A 24,318-nucleotide genomic window follows, 5' to 3' on the forward strand; every position below is an offset into this window, starting at 1 on the left:
ACACAGCTGAAGACTCTACTAGGTCTCTGCACACACATCTTCAGAGCCTCTATCTACCTACTAATACCCTTGACTCAGACTTACAGACGCTTCAAGAATTCGTTTATCAAAAACCCATTACATATCAGATCCAAAAGTACATACCAAGATGCTACCTTCTACCCATAGAGCCTCACTCTATTTATACATTCCTATGGTCCACGGACCATGGATAAGCTGACTTACTTCCTATTATTCTATATTATTTCTTGGGCAGACAACCCTTTGACTCGACTTATTTACAATTCGCTCTTCGCGGAGTCTTTACCATACCTTTCCCAAAATTGCAGGCTTTGAGCCCCAAAACTGTTATGCGGGCCCTCTGCTACCCAACAACCCTAATCACCAAGTTAATAACATATAACAACAATAAGCTATATATCATGCTCATCAACGACATATAACCTAATCATCAAGTTATCTAACATAAAACAACAATAACAATGCATACGACCACATGTTACCATCATTCTTGGCTATCTAACCCATGTGCATATGACTACACTAATCAACTAACATCTATCATGAATGTAACCATAACAACAAAAGACATGTACATAAACCTATTGTATATAAACGTAATGCATATAGCAATCCTTGACTTACATACTTGCATGCCAAACATACAATACATGTATGACGATATGCTCTTACCCCAAAGTCCAATGTTGCAACCTCATTATGATGATCTGCATCTCCTACTCTATCTCAACCAACATATTAACATCATAACAACAAATAGCACCATGATGACCTAAATTTGCATACAATGACTTCACAAGGGATTTTTTACCTACTATTCAAGCATACTATAACCAAGACCATACATGCATAACAACTGCATATGAACATATAACACATGAGTACCAAACCATATAAACATCATTCTAGCTAGAGTCCATTCATCAATGCAGGACCATATCAACTTCACAAACCATGACCTCATGCATGAAAACAACCATTACTCCATTGTATGCATTACCACATGCATAAGCGACGCATAATCAACTACACATACACATGAACACATGTAGTCAAGCATAAACAATCAATACTTGTAACCAACCTACAAGGCTGATACATGTAATAAAACATACAACAATATAACCTAACATACAAGGATGTAATCAAGCGACATACAACAAAATGTAAGCAACATATAACAATATGTAACGAGTCATATACTCATGAAGATGCATTCCACAAAATCAATATCAAATTCTCCATGATAACCATACTACAATCATAATCAATCATCAAGCAAATGCAACAAGCACATGAAATGCAAATGTAAGAGACACACATGCAACTGACATGAATGCATGACTAACACATACCACCCATCGAGTCCTAGAGTTGAACCATGCTCTGATACCACTCTGTAACACCCTCCTCCTACATCCACCCAAGTAACCATGCCAACCAAGGTAAACATGAGACGAGAGGCTACTATGATCGGATTCAACCTCCTATGTGACCTTAAGGAAGTGGAATCGATAGAAACACCACACACAGTCATCCAAAATCAATAATAGAACCCTTAGGAGACATGTGAGCCACTCAGAAAAACTATCCCTAGGTCCCACTATTCTTCTAGATCTCTTTGGCCATAGTAGCTCTCATGCTATGGGAAATGGAGCGACCAACAACCTAAATTCGCTCTCATAGGCTTGCCTGCCAGTGACCAGAGACCAAAATTTCCAGTTTTGTGTCAGTAACCATGAGATTTAAGCCACTTTTTCAGGCCCAAAGTCCAGACCACTGCCCAGAATGGAGTGATAGCTTAGAATCAGTGAAAATACAGGGAAACAATGATTGAAAAGCAATAAGATGAACAAGACCATAACCCAACCCCTACTAGCAATGACGGGTATTTCATCAAACATATCATCAACATGTAACCTATAGGTGTAAACAACATAATTAAGTGTAGGGATCTCATACTTATCTGAGAATCGCTATGAACCATTGTTCCCTCATGTCATTTGCTGCATTATCATCTATTAGGTCATAGACACATTATCCATTCATGTACAAGTAAAAACATGCTGAGATCCATACATAGTTGTTGTCATAAAATATACATATAACCAACATAATAGGAACATAAATACCATAAACATATCAACCATCAAAATCCACATATACATTAGTACATTTACACATGAAAATCAAGGGAATGAATTTCTCATTAATGAATGCAATGAACCAACCAGAGATGGGACTACCACGTTCCACCCGACCATAGAATGGTTGAGCCAAATCTCTCTTCATCCATTCATCTATGTGCCATATTCCAAGCATGAATGTGGGACTCAAACTAAAAGAACCAACTAGGGCTATTGAGGCTAAACCACCTCACCCTCATCAACAGAAACTAGGATTTACCTTAATCCATCCCGGATCACTAGGTCAACACAATGAACACATCATAACAGTCTTTACTGTCATCTCCACCCAATCACTGGGCCAAACAAGCATGGATTCCAATGGATTTCTCCACCTACATCATGAGAAATTTTCTTGTCTCCTAGTCTCTCAGGCTTTATTGCAATCCAAACCCGGATAACTAGGCCCTAAACCAAGACCCACTCTAGGCTTTACCACATATCCCAAACCTAGTATTACTAAGCCCAATGGGGAGAAACCACCTCTTGTCTTTACCACATATCCTGCCATTCACCGGAAAGGATTCCTAGGCCCACCAAGGCAACATAATCATCGCTTTACCATAATCCACAATCTGGCACAGGGGTCACTAGGTCAGTGGCTTTACTGTGATCCATAGTCCAGTTCAGGGACCACTATTCCATGTGCTCTATCATTCGTAGATGCACCCCACTCAACTTTAAATCCATTCGGCAACCCAGCTCATCCAAAACATGAGAAGTCCATCATACCATGGATATCCAGAAATGGCAAGGCTAGGTTGTAAACATTGTTACACCTGGAAAAATCCATGCCATGATAGAAGAGAACCACATGTAATACCATGCATGCAAAATATACCAAGGAAAATACACATGCAAGTCGATACTTGCAATGAAGCCTGTATTTCCCTTCTTGATCTTTACTTCCTCTTGCCTTCTTTTCCTTTCTTGCTCCAATGTAAAAATGCTCCAAGACAACTCTAAGTATCCAAGAGTATGAGAGAGAGGAGAGAGAATAATGAGAGAGCTCCAAAACTCAACTGACAAAGGTTACCAACTGATCCTCAAAAGCCTTTTTATGAATGAGGCCTCTATTTTCTTCATTTTCCATTATTTCCTTCAATTTCCTCCTCACATGCAACCAATGACCTTTCACCTTCCTTTTCTCCTAATTTCCATTATTTTTATAAATAAATGTTCCAAAAATACCATTTTTCCTTTCCAAAGCCTTAGCCATTTCCTTTAAAAAATTCCTTACCCATAAAAAACCAAATGAACACCCCTGGGATGTCCTGCCCAATATTCATCTTGGAATAAATGTCCCATCAACTATGGTCTTATATATTTTTACATGGAATATTTACCAGGGTTGTTACAACATATGCCCAGAATACTTTCCACTTGCTCCCAGAATAAATTTGCATTAGGTTCCTTTTCCTATTCTAGCTTCCTCTTCCTGCTCCAAATTTTCTCTTCCTAAACTATTTAGCATCCAGATGATCCTCAAGAAGGATCTACTTATGACATTTTCATCAGGTAGTTAGAAGTATTCAAACACTTAAATGCTCATGTAGGTAGGATACACAATAATCTAAATGATAAATGTAAGCAAGAGCAATGTCATAAAGAAATAACATAAGTTTAGGAGGTACCTATGTTTAACAAGAGTTGGTAAGATCCCTTTTGAACCAGCTTTCAAGAGTCATTATTGTCTATCATTCATATATCAATGTTGCCTTCAATATTTTTAATAGTCTTTGTCATTAGCCAAGACCAATTAAGACTAGCCCATCTAAGGTTGCATTGAATCTGTCACAGGTGATGAAACAACTTCTCATTGATCATGCTAGGGTTTCAAGATTGCACAATTCAAGCCTTTATCATATCTAGGCCCTTCACACTCCAAGGTTTCTTCCAAATCCTAACCTCATGTTATCCACTAAACACTAATAACTAGGTTGCCCAGGGTTTCCTTCAAATCCTAGCACTCTTTTAGGTCTCTACCATCTTCAATTTATTCCATCAACGATGTCTTCATAGGGGTGATCTCAATGAATTTTATGCGTCCCAACTCTGATACCATGTTAATTTTCCTTAGGGCTATATTGTTCAGTGTTGTTGATAATTTCATTTTTATACTTTTCATTATTTACATATGCATTCACCCCATAACATCATCACATCGTTAGCAATTATGTAGAAAGAAAAATATCATCAATAATGCAATGGAACTATAAAAGGAACATTAGATGGAAAACATGCAAAAATAGAGACATTAGGATTTGGTCGGAGACTAGGGGAAAACCCCACAAGGGCGGAAACCCAAAATTTAATTCTTCTTCTTCTATTCAATATTCATCAATTATTCAACTGAGATACGAAGTACATCCATAGTGAGATATATAAACCTAAATGTAAAAGAATTATATCATCGAGTCATGCGGGCCATATCAATTGGGCACTACAGGCCATACCAACTAGGCACTACAGGCCATACCAATCGGGCACCGTGGTCCATAAAAATCAAGCACAACAGGCCATACCAATCGAGCACTGAAAGTAATACCAACTGAGCACTGAGTGGGCCACACAAACTAGGCCACCCTAGGCCATGCGAACTAGGCCACCCTAGGCCATACAAACTAGACCACCCTAGGTTGTGTGATTTGGGCCACCCTGGGCCATGCGAATCAGGCCACCCTAGGCCATGTGAACTGGGCCACCCTGGGCCATGCGAACCAGGCCACCCTAGGCCATGCAAACTAGGTCACCCTAGGCCATGCAAACTAGGCCACCCTCGACCATATGAACCATGTAATGATCAGGGCATATGAGTGAGCTATATGGGCCATATGAACCATGTAATGAGTGGGTCATCTAACAAGGCTATCTGGGGCATACAAACCATGTATTGAGCAGGCCATCTTAGTGGGCTATCCGGGCCATATGAATGATGTAATGAGTGGGTTATCTAGGCCATACACACCATGTAATGAGTAGGCCATCTGAGCGAGATATTTGGGCCATATGAAAAATGTAGATCCAACCATCAAACCACACCACCATACCATGTAAGCCATACAACCATGCCATGTGAGCCTCAACATAGAGATGATTTGAAATTAGAGTATGTATTTTCTTCCTCTTTTCCAAAATCAAATAAAAACAAAATAGGACCATGTTGACACTTTGCAAGATAAAATGGGTCTTGAAACAAACATCTTTTTCCAATGTCTCTTCATGTCATGAATTAGTCTTCAAATGCAACTTAATATAAGAAACATAACATCACATAACTCATGCATTCATAATGAAGAGATAACAAAAGATCTGTTGACAGAGTTCACCCTCCTTGGGCTACATACAAAGATGTCATACTCCAACTAAAATGAGCTAAAATGAGCATGTGAGCACTTCAATTCCACATTGAAGCAAATAACAAAACTTCCCTCAACATAACATAATGAGAAAAGTGAACATGAACTGAACTCTGCAAGTTACAACTGTTGTAGTAGACTTATGAAAGTGAGAATACCCCTACAAGGCCTTCTCCATGCCCAAACACCTTCTAGATCTGCTTCCAAATCCTCATTTATCCATACACCTTTGGTATCAAACTTGCAAAAGGAATACTTAAATGTGCTCAAATAAGAAATTATAGGTCATCAATGGATTAAGAACATCCAAAAACCCATACACACACTCTTTTTGAGCTCAATTTGGCCAAAAAATCCAAAATATATGGCTCTCCAAAGCTCCATATGAGTTTTACAATTAATCATCCTACAAATCAGACCATTTGCCTAACGGGCCTAAAATTCCGCCTTGAATTACGCTAACCGAGCGATAAATTTTCCCTCCGCTGGTGCATTTTGTAGGTTCATTAATTTTCCCAATGACCCCTTAACTTTGGAAATCATGGTCATATGGGCCACATGGGGCCGAGGGATGGGCCTTAACACCCACCCCCGCTAGTTTAGCCCCTAAACATGGGGTCGTGGTAATGTGGGTGCCATGTGTCCAAGGACTGGGCTTAACTTCCCGCCCTTCCTGTCAGGACCCAAAAACATTAGCGCGTGGTCATATTCATGGTCCATAGGACCTAGGGTTGGCCCCCTAGTCAAAGCATCCTCCTACCTTAGCACCAAACTACCAGAGCCTATGGTCATGTTGGTTGGAATATGATCCTGGTGTTGGCCCCCTCACCTTAATGCCTCTGCCTTGGTGCTTAGTTCTAGAATTGATGTTCTTGTGGGTGTGCATGGGACCATGATTAGGGCCTATATATAGCACCTCCTTCATAGCTCTTAAAGCTCCGTCAGTGGCCTTATGGATGGAGTGGTGACCGGGGGCCAGGCTAAGGTCTCGAGCCTCTCCACCTAGGGCCTTCTCCTTTGGCTTGTGGTCTGGTGCAGCGCTTATGACCCTGGGTTGGGGCTAAGCCTAGAGCACTTGGCACCTCTGCCTATGGTCTTGTGGGTTCATGTGGTCAGAGGCTAGGGGCTTAGCCTCGACCCCTTCCTCCAAAAGGTGCTATAATAAACCTTATATATAGGTTCTTACCATATGATAATAAACACCATGAAATATCCCAATGTTAGAGTGTTGGAATGATGAGTACAAGGTCGGGATTTTGAATCTCCAGAGGTCTATTTGGACCATACCAAACTTTTTGCCTTTGTTGGGGAGCCACGTGGCATCCCATGACTGGGCCATGTGGCACCACTTCATTGGTCCACATCAACCTATACAAACCAATCAAATGCACCTGAAACCAACGAATCGGAGGATGTCAAGTGTTAGCCTATCATTGGGTCGTACCCTACACATTCACCTTACTAACCCAGTAGTACGATTAACCTAGTCAACTGCCCAGTCAATAGACTTGCTCAAGTTGTACCTTTTTGGGAAAACGATCGGAATGTGATATATGGAGCATATGTTGTCATATTGTGGTGAAATGAATGTCGTTGGATTCATAATGACGAACACTTCGACTTGACGTTGGTTTCAAGTCTTTTTGGGCACTTTCATTTTTCAGTTAAAAATTGATCACCTGATCATACCTCCCCACTAGGAACTTTTGGAATCCAAAATTTTACTTCCCTAGTGAATGTAAAGGGGTTGGAACTAAAAATCACCCAAAAACTTAATCCAAAATGCATACTTTTCAATTGGTGCCCTTTAAGCCCCAATCAAGGCACTTCACCTATCTTCTTCGTGAAGACCTACTGTCTTGTTAAAAATTGAGTCAACATTCTTATTGTTGATGCAAGGAAAAAATATTGTTGAGTGGAATCTTAACATTCTCTTTAATATAATCTTTACAAGACTAAAAAACACTTCATATTGAATTTAAAATGTTGAATACAAACTTGATTCCATCTTGGAATTCATAAACAACATAAACTTGCTTTAACATCTTCAAGCTGAGCTTGTATATCAAAAGTAATATGCTGCAACATTTTCCATGATATAATTGGCCTTGCCTAAAAAACATAGTCATCTTGTATAATCTTGAAAACTAAGATTATATTCACATAACTTTCATATGGAATACTTGTATCAGTGAATACATGACAAACATGTAAACAAGTTTGAACGACAATCTTGTACATTCACAAAAGTCCTTGAACATGTGGACTATAAATAAGCCAATACATACATCAATTATAGACATCTAGTTGTTGAACATAGTGACAATGTTTGTTCACTTTACAAAAATACCTAAATAGGTAAACAACAACAAGTAATTACAAAATTTACAAAGCAACTTTATAATAAGTGTACCCAAGCTTTGCCTCTCCTAGGCTTATGTGTTCTCTTCTTGCATCATATTTTCCTTGAAGGTTGCTTTGGATTTTTGCAAGTCCTCTTTGCCACCTCTTTCTGCCCTTGCATTATGTTGCACAATCTCTTTATCCTTCTTTGAATGAATCTCTGGATGTAACTTCCAACATAATTTAGTGTCATGCCCATGCGTTCTGTACCCCTACCCAATTTGAAAATAAATTTGAAACATTTGTTTCAAATTTGAAGATGTCTTCCAAAATGATCATATAAGGATTCCTTTAGGATTATTATAGATGTCTCTTAGGTTTTGCAGTTTTTTAAAATATGTTTTGAAAAAGAACTCGAAACATTTCATTTCGTTATACAACCGACATGTATGGTTTTTAGATATATTAATCATTATTAAGGGAGAAAATAAGAGTAGTTTATATTATTTGAAGTGAGACGAGGGGCTTTCATGTTCATTGGTCGTATTCTAAATTTGGTTCATATGTGCTTATAGTGAGAAGAAGCAAAGGAATATTTGGATCTAATGTTGAGAGTCTTATTGAAGGGTGCAATTTGATTAGGCCGTATAAATGAGTAGCACTAAGAAGTAGCCAATTTTGGGTATGAACAAACTACTCCCCTTTGAATTCAAAGGTTTTCATTCATTAATCATTGTGTAAATGACATGTACATTATTTAGTAAGAAAACACATTAAGAGAAGAATTTATGTTTCCTATGGTTCACATAGTACATTATATATATATATATATATATATATATATATATAATCGCATTTGAGTTACATGATTAATTGTTTGATAGTTGAGAAGAAGTTGAGTGAAGTGAAAAGTCAAGGTCTAGGTGCGTGACCTTATTTAAGATATCCATGAGCTTTGTTGACGAAGACCATCTTCAAAGAGGCACTCCATGAAAATGGGAGTTATTGGTAAAAGGGCCATCAACAAGGTGACAAGGAAAGATAAAAGCACGAGAGCAAACCGTACATCAGATGGGAAAGATAGAAGTGAGGAAAAAGCCTTTTTTGTGTGTATATTTTTGATGAACGAAATGGAAATCTAAGCCGAATGGCAAAATTTTGCGATAATATTGGGTTATGTTATTTATTGTGCACGATTACGATTACCATTATTATTGGGTGAAGGTTCCAAACCTTAATATGAGAGAGAGGCACTCGTTGGACAGAAGCGCATTTGGGATTTTTACAACGGTTAGTTCCACACGATTTTCAAAATTTGCGACACATGAATAGGAATGGGAATGGGAATAATTAAGTTTGTAAGATGTGTGGCCAAAGCACGCTTGTGAATCTGAGAAGTAGTGGTGCCATCAATATCAATTTCTGTTCATTGCAAAATTCGTATGGGGAATTGTTGGGATAATTTATGCTTGGCATTTCATGTGGTTCCATGGTCTAGTGGTGAGGACATTGGACTCTGAATCCAGTAACCCGAGTTCAAATCTCGGTGGAACCTCGTTGCTCTGTTTCACAACCAATGGTTGTGTTGTGTTTTTGTTTTTCTTTTTCTTTTAATGCGGTGCGAAATAAGATTTGAGCACTTTGTGTTTGTTTTTCTTTTTATGCGGTGCGGTAAGTCCATACTTCTCCTTTTTGGTAGATTGAGGCAACCTATTATTAGAGTAGAGTGAGTGATGGATGTGGCTCTGGGTTTCAGAGAAACGTCCATGCACAAAGCGATCACAGCTCCGTTGTAGTCTAGCTGGTTAGGATACTCGGCTCTCACCCGAGAGACCCGGGTTCGAGTCCCGGCAACGGAATTTTACATTGCGGGTTTTAAAAATGTTAATGTTTTTGTTTTTGTATGAGGGAGGACAGAGCTGGAATCGGATTGTTCCTTTTTCATCGCGGCAAAACCGTTTTTGTATGTATGAGGGAGGACAGAGCTGGAATCGGATTTTACTTTTTTCATTGTAACATCGCGGAGCGGAGATCTTCTGGGATTTAAATGTATGTATGTATTTGTATTGGAATCCAACCTAATACAAATTTAAAAAAAGGTCAAGGACCGATGCGTCTGCCGGGAGTCGAACCCGGGTCTATTGCTTGGAAGGCAATTATCCTAACCGTTGGACTACAAACGCTTTGCGGCAAACACCTGCGCCTGCTCACCTTCCGCACAAGGAAGGAAGGAAGCTCTAACCGTAACCGTTGGACCGCAAACGCTCTCGCTGTAACAATTATGGTAACCGTCTTGCAAACCACAAAATGTAAATGTGAGAGCGCATAGTTGATGATAATACTAAATTCCCCTCAGATTCAAACCCCAAATCTCACGCAAACCAATGAATGAATAATATTATTGATTGGGAGTTAGACACAAACATCATCGGCATCGGCTTCTTGTTATTGGTGACACGTACATACAGAACGTTGCAATTTATTCCCACATGCGTAACGCGAAATACATTTAGCCTTTGGATAATGAAGTAGAGTGCAGTCTCTAGTGTCTCTTCGGAGACATCCGATAAAATTGGAACGATACAGAGAAGATTAGCATGGCCCCTGCGCAAGGATGACACGCACAAATCGAGAAATGGTCCAAATTTTTTATTATTTATTATTGTTCTTCTTTTATTTATTTATTAATTAATCACAGCTTTTATTTTTTTATTTATTATCGTTTCTCTTTTATTTATTAATTAATCACAGCTTTTTGTTCTTCTTTTATTTATTAATTAATCACAGCGTTTCTTTATTTATTATCGTTTTTCTTTTATTTATTAATTAATCACAGCTTTTCTTTATTTTTATTAATCACAGCGTTTTTTATTATCGTCTTTTATTTATTAATTAATCACAGCTTTTTAATATTCATTAACCCACTTTCTTTTTATTATCGTGTTTTATTTACTAATTAATCACAGCCTTTTAATATCCAGTGAAAATTGATACCACCTTTTTAATATTCACTAGTCACTTTAATTAATGCCCATTTTTCATATGCATGGAATTTCATGCCATTCACCACCCCTTGGCTCATTGCAAGGAATTATGATAACGGAAATGCGCTATGGTGTTTTATTAATTAATGACGCTTTTTAAGATTCATTCATCGAGTTAATTGGTGCCATTTTTTAATATTCATTAATCAACTTCATTAATGTCCATCTTTCATATGCATGCGCTGTCCATTTTGACCACTACTTGGCTCATCGCAAGGAACTATGATAGCTGAAATGTGCTACCAAAATATCCATGCTTTGCTCTCTATGAGGTACTTGGATATTTGAATGACGCATCCATTCCAAGGACGCATGTTTTGGTTGGGGACTCATTCAAGGCTCTCGAGTCTAAAAGGATTCAACAATATCTCATGCTACTCATTTTCCTTCTTCGACCATGGTCAAGGTGTTGTGACCCATCCTCAATGTCTAAGACCTTTTAATGGCATCCATGGGCCAACTATAATTCCAAAGAACCCCTAGAGAGGGCCTCTCTATGGCTTTTAAACCTAAGAGTCGACCTTTAGCGCCTAACGCTAATTAAACCTAAGAATCGACCTTTAGCGCCCAACACTAATTAAACCTAAGAATCGACCTTTAGCGCCCAACGCTAATTAAACCTAAGAATCGACCTTTAGCGCCCAACACTAATTAAACCTAAGAATCGACCTTTAGCGCCCAACGCTAATTAAACCTAAGAATCGACCTTTAGCGCCCAACACTAATTAAACCTAAGAATTGACCTTTAGCGCTTAACGCTAATTAAACCTAAGGCCGAAGACTTGTTTTCCTCCTCTTACCATGGCACTTAAGCTCTATAAAGTTCATTTAGGGCTTAAGGCCCACTCTTGGTTCACAACTGACCTAGACATGCTGCAAATATCACACTCATCATCATCATCCTCATGAGCATCATCCACATCACCATCGTAATATTCATAAAATTTCTCATGATTATCATCATTATTGTCATCGTCGCCGTCGTCGTCGTCATCATCATCATCATCATTGTCATCGTCATTAATTTCTAGATTTCCTTTACCACAATGCAATTCTTGTACCCAACATCATAGATTATTCTATTGGCATACCTTTTGGAGAAAATCAAGAATAGGGGTTTTCTTGCTAGTACCCTTGATAATAATGATTTTTTGATACTCAAAGTGCACCTAGGATGCATGTATGAGCCTCCAACTCATGGTTAAAGGTTATGGTCAAAGTTGGCAACAATTTCCAAGAAATGATCTTTGAAGTTGATTTCTGTGCGAATGAAGGTGAATCTTAAAGGCTATAGAACATGGGTTTCTTTGTAGGATGCCCCAAATTGAGTAAGGTGAGGGCCATTTTTCAAAATAAGGCATGATTTGAGATTAATGGTTGGTTGTTTAATTAAGGTTTTCCTAGATTTCATGTTGTGCCCATATTTAAAATAAATAGGCAAATACAAATTATGCTCATATTAGCAAAATAGGCAAAATAAAATTGGCTTATGGTTAGAAATTAGGTTGTAATTTATTCTCAAGATACCTACTTGATTCATATTCTTTCAGATTGAGTAAATGGTATTTTGTAATTTCTTCCCAATTCAAAGATTGGGAAAATGAATTCAACATGCTCTTTTAGTTCAAAGAATTGAGCTCTATTTATTGTGAACAATAGCTATAATTATCTAATGCTCAAATCTAACCTCATTTTTATAGCAAGAACACTTGAGTTGTTAAGTGAAAGACTAATTCCTATGCCTCATACGGAGGTCTAGAACAAAGAACTAGTCACCGACTTTTGAATCTAGTTTGTTCATCAAAGATTTAATTTCCTTTGGACACAAATGGTTTATAAATTCACTAAATGGCATAGAACAAAAGATCGTACTATAGTCATATTCATGCATATATAAGCAGTCTAGACATGATATTTAGAGTAATTGAATTCTGGTCACACTTAGTATCAATTATGTGAACAAAATGAGAGTGTTTGAGGTTTCCTTCATGAATCGGTTTCTTGATATTTGATTATATTACAAAACGATTCCTTTGCTTTACAAGTAGAATGATTCGTGAGCTTTGATCCCGCACATATTGTGCATGCATCTTGCAAGCTTACGAGCCCTAGGTTGGCATTTAAATGTAATGGAATTTATCTCATATAAATCACCTAACAATGATGATGATAAACAATGATAATAATCAAGGAATAATAACGAAAGTGAAGAATGTGATCACAGTGATGAAAAATACTCATTGTTGTTGTTTTTCTCATGGTTATTGATCATTTTTTTCATTGTTATCAACATGATTGATGTTATTGTCAGGGCTCTAAACTGATTCTATTATCATTATTAGTCAACCCCTTTTTGACCCTATAAACTCTGCTCTTTTTTAAATGTTATAATCTTTTCCACACCATTAATAGGAAAAATCGCACCTAAAGGGATACAAGGTAACTTGTTAACTATTTATTATTATTTCCAATGTTTTAATGATTTAAAGGGATTAATTAATATTATTTAGCACTAATGATGATTTTAATCTAGGTCTTGTAACCCACACAACATTCAATAATCCCCCTCCATGGTTGATATGGTTTTGGACCTTCAAAGCAAGAAACAAAACATGGGTTTTCTTTCTGGCACCTTTAGGAAGCTCTTGTGTTCATTGGATCAACTCTGGGATTATTGAAGCAAGCGTTAGTCACTAGTAAACATCACAGTCAACAAACCTCAATATGGATCATTTAAATAAGGTAATTGATCCTATGCAATAGCTCACACAAATTCACATGCCTCCAACGATTTGCAATTTGTGTAATTTGGGTTATATTCTAAAATTTCATGCGAATCCACTAAGTTTACCCAACATGATTTATTTTTATATGTATTGATAATTACTATGCCAAACATAGGGTATTCATGGAATACACCTGCTTGTTACATTCGCCATGTAAAAACTATATGACTCGACCCCTGCATATTGTAAAGATCCATCAGTCTAATAAGTAACTATAGTGTAATGTTATAAATATATATTTTGATTGATCTGATCACTAGGCACTTTTGCATTTTCTTATGTATTTTTGAGATAGATTAATAAAAAACCATTATTTGTTTTTTTGCAAGAGGTGATTTTGGTTTAATCCTGCGTGTGATTTAGTTCCCTCTCAATAAATGTGATGATGGTTAAGAAGGGCCCAATAATTCAACCTTGTTGCCTTATTTCATTAACTTTGTAATGTAGCTTGGATTGTATCTCATTTATAGATCATGTGAGTAACTCTTTCAATTTATACTTAAGTTGCATATTAATCCTTTTCTCTTTATCTAAATTGCATACTAATAATTTATAATTAGATTTTATTTGATTCCCTTTCCTTTCATTTATCATCGGAACTATAATTAGATATTCTTCATTTCATAACCCAAATTTTGTTCTAATCCATTAACTCATAATTAGATTTGTGATGCAATTTTTTAGACGCATTGATGCTCTATTTTGGTTAATGCTTCTAATTTATTTTCATTTGCAAAAGCAAGATTGACCACTGAATGACAGGGATAACATGTTGCAACTATTCATGGTTGCATGAACACCTTGTTCAATAATTTTGAAATATCATAACTTGTCAAGAAGGATCTTTGTGTTGACACCCCAGTGATCATGATATGTCTTAGAATTCCTTCCTTTCCTTGCATTTACATTGATTTTTGATAGAAGTGAGATTGCTTAGAAATTATGAGGCATGCCCTCTATAATGAGTATTTGGCATCCAACCAGAATCATGAATCGGTCGAGGGTCCTTGACCATAGCTAAGTAATGGAGGGTTAACAAGAACCCCATGCACTAAGCCTTACTTCTTCGACTTAGGCATCATGGGTGACAACTCCTCAAATCATCACATATGACCTTTGTAGGGCATCAATCACCTATAAATGTTATAGGTTAGTTATGAATCAATAATGGGTCTTGAGGAATATACTAGGTCAAGGGATGACAACAAGGGTGTTAAAACCTAATTGACTCTTACTAAGCTCAAGTCGTATTAATAAAACCTACAACCCATGAAGTTAATCAAGCTATAGCACGAGATGCATCCTCTGACCATTAGATGGGACTTTTATGGTGTCTCTTTAGCATATGATCCAAATTGGATACTTATATTGTTTTTCATCCATCTTGATGAACTCAAAGTCAAAAAAGTGGAGGAATCCACTTATGGGGCCATTTTTATCAGCAGGACCCAGTTTGAAAAATCGGTGTCTAAAACCTTCCAAGAGTGTTTTGAGGCATCAAATGATGTTTTTTGGGGTAAAAATTTTCCACCCTTAGGTGTACCGTTTTTCATATTCACACACATACACCTTTCCAACAACATAAGAATCACCTCAATTGAAGTCCATATGCAAAATTTATGCCACTCGGAAGTTGACCTTCCTATTTTGGCCACAATAATTTGAGAGGATGCCACATCAGCCTCTTTTATTCATTGAAAATGGGTTATCCATGTGATCATGATGAATAAGGTTCAAGAAGATTCCATATGGTAACTTTGTTTAAGAGTTGAGAGAGTCAAACCTAACCACTAGTAGTCTATGAGGATGTGGGCCACTAGGAGAAAAATGGGTTCCATTCTTTTCGAGTGTATCTTGTTCCATGGACGAGCAGAGTAGCCGAGAGGGATAGGGAGACAACACATAGAGAGGATTTTTGCACTGAGGTAGCCCAAAGGCCAAAAACCTTACTTCTTTGTACATGTAGCTATTTTCTATTCAAAGAAATAGCCCAACGACCTCACCTTCCAGTTGGGTTTTCTTCCGATTGGGATTTCTAGGTTATATCTTGTGTCAATAATGGTTTTCAATTTTTTATTTTTATATTCCATATTTTATACATAATTATAATTTGCATGCATAGACAATAAAAAATAACTTACAAATCCAAAAATCTAAAGAGAAATAAAACGTCACTGTAGATTTTGGATTTTTAAGTATAATTTTTCAGATTTGTTATGACAAACTATCTAGTGGAATATCCACGAAAATTTATGAATCATATTGTTATCAAATCATGTTTCTTTGGGTATATTATGGATATTTTTAGGTGATCTAGATTGGAGAAGACAAATGTCATAAAACCCTAGTCACGACCAACGAATCTGTGACGCAACCTTCGTAATCTTATAGAGGATAGGATTTTGCAGTTGGAAGCACAAGTTGCAAATATAAGCCATAATGTGATTCTCGAAATGGAGACCCTGGAAAATAAGCTCGAGCTTTTCGACGAAGATGGGGGTTCTAATGTAGATGTCTAATCACAAGGGATATCGAGAGATCAGGAAGAAATAGAGAATGAGTTGAAGAAAGGAACAAAAAACAATAAACCTAGTTCGAGTGTTGTGAACCATTCACAATCCCTATTCAAAATGGAAGTGAAGGTCAATATCAAGTCGTACCAAGGTGATATCGATACTAGGAATATAAATCACTAGTTTCAACAATTAGAAGATTATTTCAATGACCATCATATACAGGAAGAATATAATATTTCATTTGTGTGACTAAAATTAGAGGGCCATTCTGTGTCCTAGTGGGAAAGCCACACAAAAAACTTGAGGTTGGAGGGAGATATTCTAGTGACTAAGTGGCATGAACTTAAAATTCTCATAAAGTCACAATTTACCCTATTGGGTATGTTAGGGACTAGTGGATTTGATGGCACTACTTCATGGAGAAGTAAGGGCAAAGTGTATAGGAGTACACTGTAAAATTTAAAAAGTTGGCTATAATGTTGAGTATATTCCCAAAGAACCTAAATGTACTTCTCAAGTATGTAGGGGGTCCACACATCCATCTGTGGAAGAAAATGAGGATGTTCAAGCACATACTGTTGGATGAGGCTTGTGTACATGCACAATACTTGGAGAATAAAGGCTTGAAGAAAGGGAAATCAAGTGAATTTAAGTAGAAGGAGCAGCCATATGCTTCTAAGAATGGGAAGAAGAAGTGGAAAGGGGGAAAGATAAAAACATGAGGGCCATAACGAACTAGTGCAAATATCTCAACAACCACTACAACAACCTTAACATTGATAGACATATAGAGGGGAGTGTTGGAAGTTTCATCCATATCTTAACTAGAAGAACAAAAAGAAATATAATAAGAAGAAGAATCTCATGGCCATTAATTCAAGAAACCAGGTTGGAAGTAACTCAGATGTGGATGAGAAGATTGTCCATATGTTAGTGTAATAGGAGGTGAATTTGACTAGCCTTTAGAAATAAGAATAGAAAGAAAATGCCATTCATATAAAGACATAGGTTATAAAGACTAATATTAATGCTCTGTTTGACTAAAGATCACAAATAAATATCAATGCACTAGAACTGGTCAATAAATTAGGATTGGAAGTTCATGATCATCCAAGAACATATCCATTGGGATGGGTACATAAGGTTGTAGAGGCAAAGGTAACGAAAAAAATGAAAAATTAGTTTTGTTACTAATTTTATTGATGAAGTAGAACTAGATGTAGTCCCTTGATGCATACATAGTGGTGTTTGGAAGTCCTTGCATGTAAATGAGGGATGCAATATTCATGTGGAGAGACAACCAATACTGACTCGTTGAGGATGGAAAATCATTCACCATCAATGCACATAAATTCAAGAAAAAAGTTTCACTGGGAAGTTCCAACTAAGACAAGAAACTCATGAGTTATAGGCAAAAGTGTGTCTTACTTTTTTTAAGAGAAAAATAGTTTGTAGAAGATTCAGTAAGAGACAAGGCATCCTTGGAGGGGTGTAATAAGAAATAATAAAAAAAAGAAACTGGAAGAGTTTCTACATGCATACAATGATGTGCTCCAAGAGCCTATAGGGATACCACTTAGGAGCGAAGTGGAGTACAAGATCCAACTATTGTCAGACTCCCCATTGCTAAACATTGGGTTATACAAGAAGTTTGTTATAGAAGCAAGTGAGGTGAAGAATGAATTGCAACAAATACTGGAACAAGGTGTTATTTGATCGAGTACGTCACCATGTGGGTCAACCATCATCATTATGCCAAAGAAGGACGATACTTGGTGAATGTGTATATATTATAGGGTGTTGAACAATATTACGCTCAAGAATAGGCACCCCCGGCCCAAAATAGATGATATGTTGGACAAGTGAAACAAGAAAAATACTTCATCAAACTAGACTTAAAGTTTCAATATCACTAGGTTTGAGTCAACGAAGAAGATACCTCAGAGACCTCCTTTAAAACTAGGAAAGGTTTGTTTGAGTGGTTGATCATGCCATTCGACCTATGCAATGCACCAACTACATTTTTTAGGTTAATGAATGAGATATTACACCCTTTTATAGATTCATTTTTTATTGCCTATTTGGATGATTTAGTAGTATACAGTGCCACCTGAGAGGATCACATCTCACATTTGACAGAAGCGGTAGAGATGTTAAACAAACACTAGCCTCTAGAAAATCTCAATAAGTGTGAGTTTTCATAACAGTCTTTGGTGTATCTGGTGTATGTGATAGGTGGAGGAGAGTTGAAGATAGATCCTGCCAAGATGGATACCATCATGAAATGGCCAGTGCCTACTAATGTTTATGAGGTTAGGAGTTTTGTTGGGGTAGCGTAGTACTTGTGGAAATTCATAGCCTCATTTTTAGTAGTAGCATTTGTTGCTTTTCCAAAGGTCTTCTAGATGATAATTACTTATAATTATTTTTATTTTAAGTCTCCTTATATTCATGTTAATCATTAAGCAATTACACACACCATCTTCAACAGTAGAAAAAAATAACAATAGGATCATAAAGAGATAGCCAAACAAGCAACACAAACATTTTACGTTGGGAAAACCCACATGGGGGAAAAACCCAACAACCTTTTCCTTAGAGAAATTATGTAATTCAAAAATACATACAATATGACACTTTAGTCAACAATCAAACTAAAAAATAACAAAGCCCATGTCAAACCTAGTCAAACTTCTATCTAGAGATAAGTCTACTCAGAATTTTGGTTTACTCAATAGTTCAGCCTCCTTCATAGAATAGATCTACCTCAGATAAATCATATACTTCAAAGTTACTTTTATCTGCCTCATAAGACTTCTTCCTTTTAGAGGAACTCATATTCCCTTTTGCTCCTTTGATGATACACAGAGGATTTGAATTGGTTGTAGTTTGGAGGAATATGGTTAGTGTATTTATAAAGGTTAAGAGTGTCCCAAGGCTCACGCTTACTATATTGGGCCAAATTTATCTTTATGAAGGATGAATTAGCATTGTGAGGATATAAAATTAAATTTCAATTATTTAAATTCACTTTCTTGAAACCAACATGGAGAACATGTCTTGATTTTGTCATTACAAATATTTGAAGGGTTAAAATATAAATTATGAAGACCGACCATAGCTACAAAATTTCAACGCTCCCTGTTAGCTATGGAGGCATTCATAATAACTATCTAGATGTTATTTTATTGAAAAAATTCTCTAATAAAATGTTCATAACTTATCATCAACATCAACATCATTCTATTACCATAATCTCGGTCAACAACCCTGGCTCAAGGTAAATCAACATCATCACTTATTTACCATAATTTTGGTCAGTACCTCTGACTTACGTGTATCATCACCATAATCCTAATCGGTGCTCTTGACCTAGACTAGTCTTGATTCACTATCAATCTGGTCAATATCATCGATTCATGATGAATCTCCAAAGGCCTCACTCTTCATGAGAAATTTTGGGCCTAATGTTAAATGTGCTCATTCAACCTATTTGGAGAGTCTAATCCTGATGATGAAAGGCACCCGCTCAACTACGTGACTATGGGCCTCTAGGACCATTCTTCCTAATTCTAGTCAACATAATTGACACAAGAAGAATGATTATCCTTTGTCGAAATATTCTCCCTAATTCTAGTCAATATATTTCACCCATAGAGAATGATTGTCTCTGAATAATGTAACTATGTTGATGTGTCAATCCACTACACGTGGAAAACATCATGCTCAACAAGTTTTCACTTGGAGAAATTCATCGATTATCCAAGTCATCACTTGGAAGCTAGTTAGCACTTGTGACCTATGATGAAACCCTGGGCTATTACCATTCATGCATGCTATTTGAATGGTAACTTTCATGCCCAATGTTAGAGGCACTTACTCACCCACCTAGAGAGCAATTTGGGCCTTGATGCTCTCTAAGCCATTCTTGATAACCACATTTTGTGCCCCCTAGTCAATACTTTGATCTACCTATATTTTGACTTAGGGAGAATGTCTGCCCTTTGATGCAACAACATCATCACTCCCTCTAATCGAGGAAAATATTTTCAACCTTTCTGACTTTTCCTTGAAGTATACCAAATTCTCAAGCTTGTCCATGAAGTATACAAATGTCTCAAGCTTGTCCTTGAAGTATACAAACTTCTCAAGCTTGTCCTTGAAGTATACAAACTTCTCCTTGGGATAGAGGCTTTATGATCCTCACTACTTCCTTATGTACCATATTTTGGTATTTTCTTTGACCTATCATCATGGTTGTGTCCTGCACTTGATCAAACATTCATGCGAGAAGTTACTGAAGCCAAACTACTTCACATTTCACCAAACTAGCTACAGTATAATCAACTCTTATAGTCCTGAGTATGACAGATGTATGTGTCCTAATAAAAATCAAAACTAAATCATCATCATCATGTGCTATTCCTATCTTTAGCACTCTTTGCCCAATATAAATCTGTATATTTCAGTAGTTTCACTTCATAACTTCAATCCATGTCCAATTGAACTATTCAAGTACTTCAACACATGTTGAGCCACATGCCTTGTATCCACCATAAATAGATCAACTTCCTTCACTAGATCCATCATGACAACTTATTTTCAGTCACCCTTACTAGGTTCTCCCTCTGGCACTAAGAAAGATCCTTCTATGGCAATCATAGTTGCTATCACTGTTGCTTCCTATACACTAAAGCATATATGCTATCTAGTATGGTCCACTCTTAGAGGGCATATTGCTCTCTCTATCATGGAATAACTTGCCACTCCTTGTGTCAAGTGAGTCCTTCTACTTAATCCATATAATAACAAGATAAACCTTGATCCATTAATCCAAGTATAAACATCCTAAGGTATTTATACAAAGCCTTATTTGGTTGCAAACATTTTTGTCTTATCTATCATATGACAAAATTTTATGATTTTTGTTTTCCCAAACAAAAAAATTGAATTTGGAAAATTTTGGGGTTTCAAAGAGCATTCTTACTACTCTCAATCTTTTATCCAAAAAAGTGTTCTAATTAAAAAAAAAACATTGGGCTCAAAGGCTAAATCTCCTAGCCCCTCTTCCATGCTGCAATTCCATAAAAGTACACCAACTACAATCACAGGGAAGAACCACACAATGGCATTGAGAGGAGGGACCACAAGCTATTTTCACAACACGTCGACAAGTGACACAAATGATGTTGTATATAAAACACATTTTTGGCTTACCAATGTGGAGCTATTTAAAATAAAACTAACATCATCCACATCAAGCCCCACAACCTAAATCAAGTGTTGGAATCACCCTGTTTCCTCTCCACCTCTAGGTGTTCCTATACCAGTCTTCGAGCAGCTTCTACCTCGACTTTTCCACCTTGACTATAGAAGTACATAGAAAGCCTAGATGGGTGGAGTTATGGGTCTTGAAACTTTGGTTGGGAAGGCTTATTTAAGGGGAGAAAAATAACCTATCGTAATCTAAATCATGTGGTTATGAGAGTCACACCCAAGTATTCTTTAGAGGCAGAAAATAATGTTATTTTAGTTTCTTCTCACATGTATACAATATTCTCATCTAGACGTGTAGGTGATTGTAGTTGTGGAATCCTTCAATTCAATTTGTTGATTTGGAGGATATGGGTGTAGGAGGCAAGTATTAGGGTGGTCCTAAACCTTGGATTGTAGAAGACTTTTCTCGTGTGGCCAAACACCCATCTGCTCAGATAAAGTCATAGGATATATTTCATTCCGGAGTGATAAAAGCTGCGAGTAACTTCCAATTTTACAAGGAGGTTGTATGGCTATCTCGTATTGATTTTTCTTACATGGACTTCACAATAGTTTATCATATGGGCATGACAAATTGTAACTTTTGTAGCCTGTTTCCCTTCAACATCTTGGAGAAAATATGCTCACTTTATCACTTGAAGTTTTAACCTCACCTCATTTGCAAAACCAAAAGAACAAAAATAAAAATGAGAAGGGTTCTAAATAGTTCCAGGTCATCTATTTTGATGCGCTAGGAAAATACATGATTGTCTACTCTCAAAAGTTTGTAAATGCACTATACGTCTCAGTTATTTTGCAGCCATTGTTGCTTTGGACTGCTTTATTGGTTTAGGGAGGAGTTCGAGATGTGATGTCCCTCTCCTTATCATGCTTGAGTATTTTGATGACATGGGCCCTATCTCTGAGATTTTATGCCTTAATCGCTTTCCTCTTGCCACATTTATGTTTATCACCGTTTCCCTATATAGAAAATCCCTAGTTATTGGTAGGCTTATTTAGTGCACCTACATTACTTAGGGATCTTTTTGGTCATCTCTTGGGATACATTACGCTGCAGACGTACTTGTTACAACTAGGGAATAAAAAAAAACATGAGTTTCATAGCAATGAGGGTATTAGTAAATATCAATTGGATTCCATCAAGTGGGAAGCACAAGGGTGGTTACTTAAAGTTTTCCTAGTTTAGTGGCTATTAATGTTGATGTTGATGTTGGGAATTTATGTTTTTTTTTTCTCTGTAAAACTAGCTAAACTTTCAAATTATATGTACAAAAAACTTTACAAATAGAAAGACATGTCTTCCAGGGCCTGCAGAAGCACCATGGGAACCTTGACTATAGACTTGAAAGCTCCCTCGCAGGGGCAGCATCGACAAGACTTCTCATAACTTCTCATGACAACAAAAGCCCCCACCCAGGGGCAAAATCTATCAGAAACTCTGGGGAATAACATTACCTAGACCAAACATATAACTGCCCACGCAGGGGCTAGCTTCTGAGAGCGCATGATAGCCATGGCGATTAATGCATTTACTGTAACCCCACATAGACCTAACAGAAGTGAGACTGAACCAAAGACCAGACAAATTTGAACATAACAGAGACACAAGTAACGACTGCCAGCAAACATAACCGAATGACAAAATCAGAATACCCGTGGAAGCATTAATCCTGGAGTCGGGCGGTGGATGGAAGGCAGGCTGCCAGATGTTCTTCCGCCTCGTCACAGAGGCTTTTGTCTTCGACCACGTACGCCCACCCGTCACCTTCTTCACGTCCTTCCCACATTTTCCTCCATACCTCTTCATCGACGCCTGGAGGGGCTGGCCCCAATGGAGGTGAGAGGGCATGCGAATTTTGGTCCTCCTTGCCTCCGGCTTCAGACGATGGTGGCTCAGTTTCAGTGACCTCTTCCACAGCCGGTTCTTCTCCAACTTCAATTTCCTTTCCCGAGCCTTCCATTGGCATCTCCGTCGTGCCGTCTCCAACATCAATTTCCTTTCCAGAGTCTTCCATTGGCATCTCCAATGTGCCCTGAGGATTTCCATCCTCAATTCCTTCCGGAATTCTGGTGAATAAGACTGAAATGTGGGCATTGACCCCTGCAATGTCTGCAGAGTTGCCCAGAGTGAATACCACAGAGCCAAAGGCTGGAAGCACCGGCTTCCCTTCGCTGGAACTCCCAACCTCCATGAATTGTCTGATGGGGAGCTGGGTTGCTCGGGCTCGTCGATGACAGTAACAGCAACAACAATGATGATGCTCATCTGCTGCAGGGGCTCGTGAGGAGGAGCCTCTCCATGGTCCCCTTCTGCTGGGCTGTCGTTCTCGTACCTTAACCATGGTGTCCCTAATGCCTCCTCTGATTGTCTGAGAATGAACTTGAACTCGGTAGCAGTGCCAATACCTTCCCTTTTTGTCCTCTGGTGCACAGAACTCAGATTGAATTCTCCCTCTTGGTTCCAAACCATTCCATTTTCCCAATTGTCGTTGGTGGTATGCCAATTGCCTTCCTCTCTCGGACTAGCGGCAAGGATGGTCACAGAGACAGGCTTCAGCTGAGCCGCGGGGTGATGAAATCTCCACCGGCCTGAACTCACTGTGCGTCTGCACCCTCCAGTACTCGGCAGACCAATATTCCTTGCTCGACACATTAAGCTCCTCATATTCTGTTTCATTCCCTCGTTGCAGGCGCTCCATAACTGCGCTCTGCTCCTCCATCTACCTCTTTCCTCAGCCATCAATGGCATTAACTGCTGCATTGCGCGGATGAGGAGATAGAATGCC

At 37.8% G+C, this 24,318-nt stretch overlaps 4 non-coding genes across 4 annotated transcripts; 3 read left to right on the forward strand and 1 right to left on the reverse strand.

Annotated features, from left to right (window-relative positions):
- Positions 1 to 9,392: 9,392 nt before the first annotated feature.
- Positions 9,393 to 9,464, forward strand: TRNAQ-CUG (transfer RNA glutamine (anticodon CUG)). Its single transcript has one exon. It is a non-coding gene; the product is annotated as a tRNA-Gln (tRNA).
- Positions 9,465 to 9,695: 231 nt separating this feature from the next.
- Positions 9,696 to 9,768, forward strand: TRNAE-CUC (transfer RNA glutamic acid (anticodon CUC)). The gene has a single exon. It is a non-coding gene; the product is annotated as a tRNA-Glu (tRNA).
- Positions 9,769 to 10,020: 252 nt separating this feature from the next.
- TRNAG-UCC (transfer RNA glycine (anticodon UCC)) lies at positions 10,021 to 10,092 on the reverse strand. Its single transcript has one exon. It is a non-coding gene; the product is annotated as a tRNA-Gly (tRNA).
- Positions 10,093 to 10,456: 364 nt separating this feature from the next.
- On the forward strand, positions 10,457 to 10,559 carry LOC149189188 (U6 spliceosomal RNA). Its single transcript, XR_016256653.1, has one exon. It is a non-coding gene; the product is annotated as a U6 spliceosomal RNA (small nuclear RNA).
- Positions 10,560 to 24,318: the final 13,759 nt, after the last annotated feature.

This window comes from Pinus tabuliformis, chromosome 3_1, assembly GCF_031772625.1.
Source record: "Pinus tabuliformis cultivar Carrire ecotype Pingquan chromosome 3_1, CPIR1, whole genome shotgun sequence".
NCBI lineage: Eukaryota > Viridiplantae > Streptophyta > Pinopsida > Pinales > Pinaceae > Pinus > Pinus tabuliformis.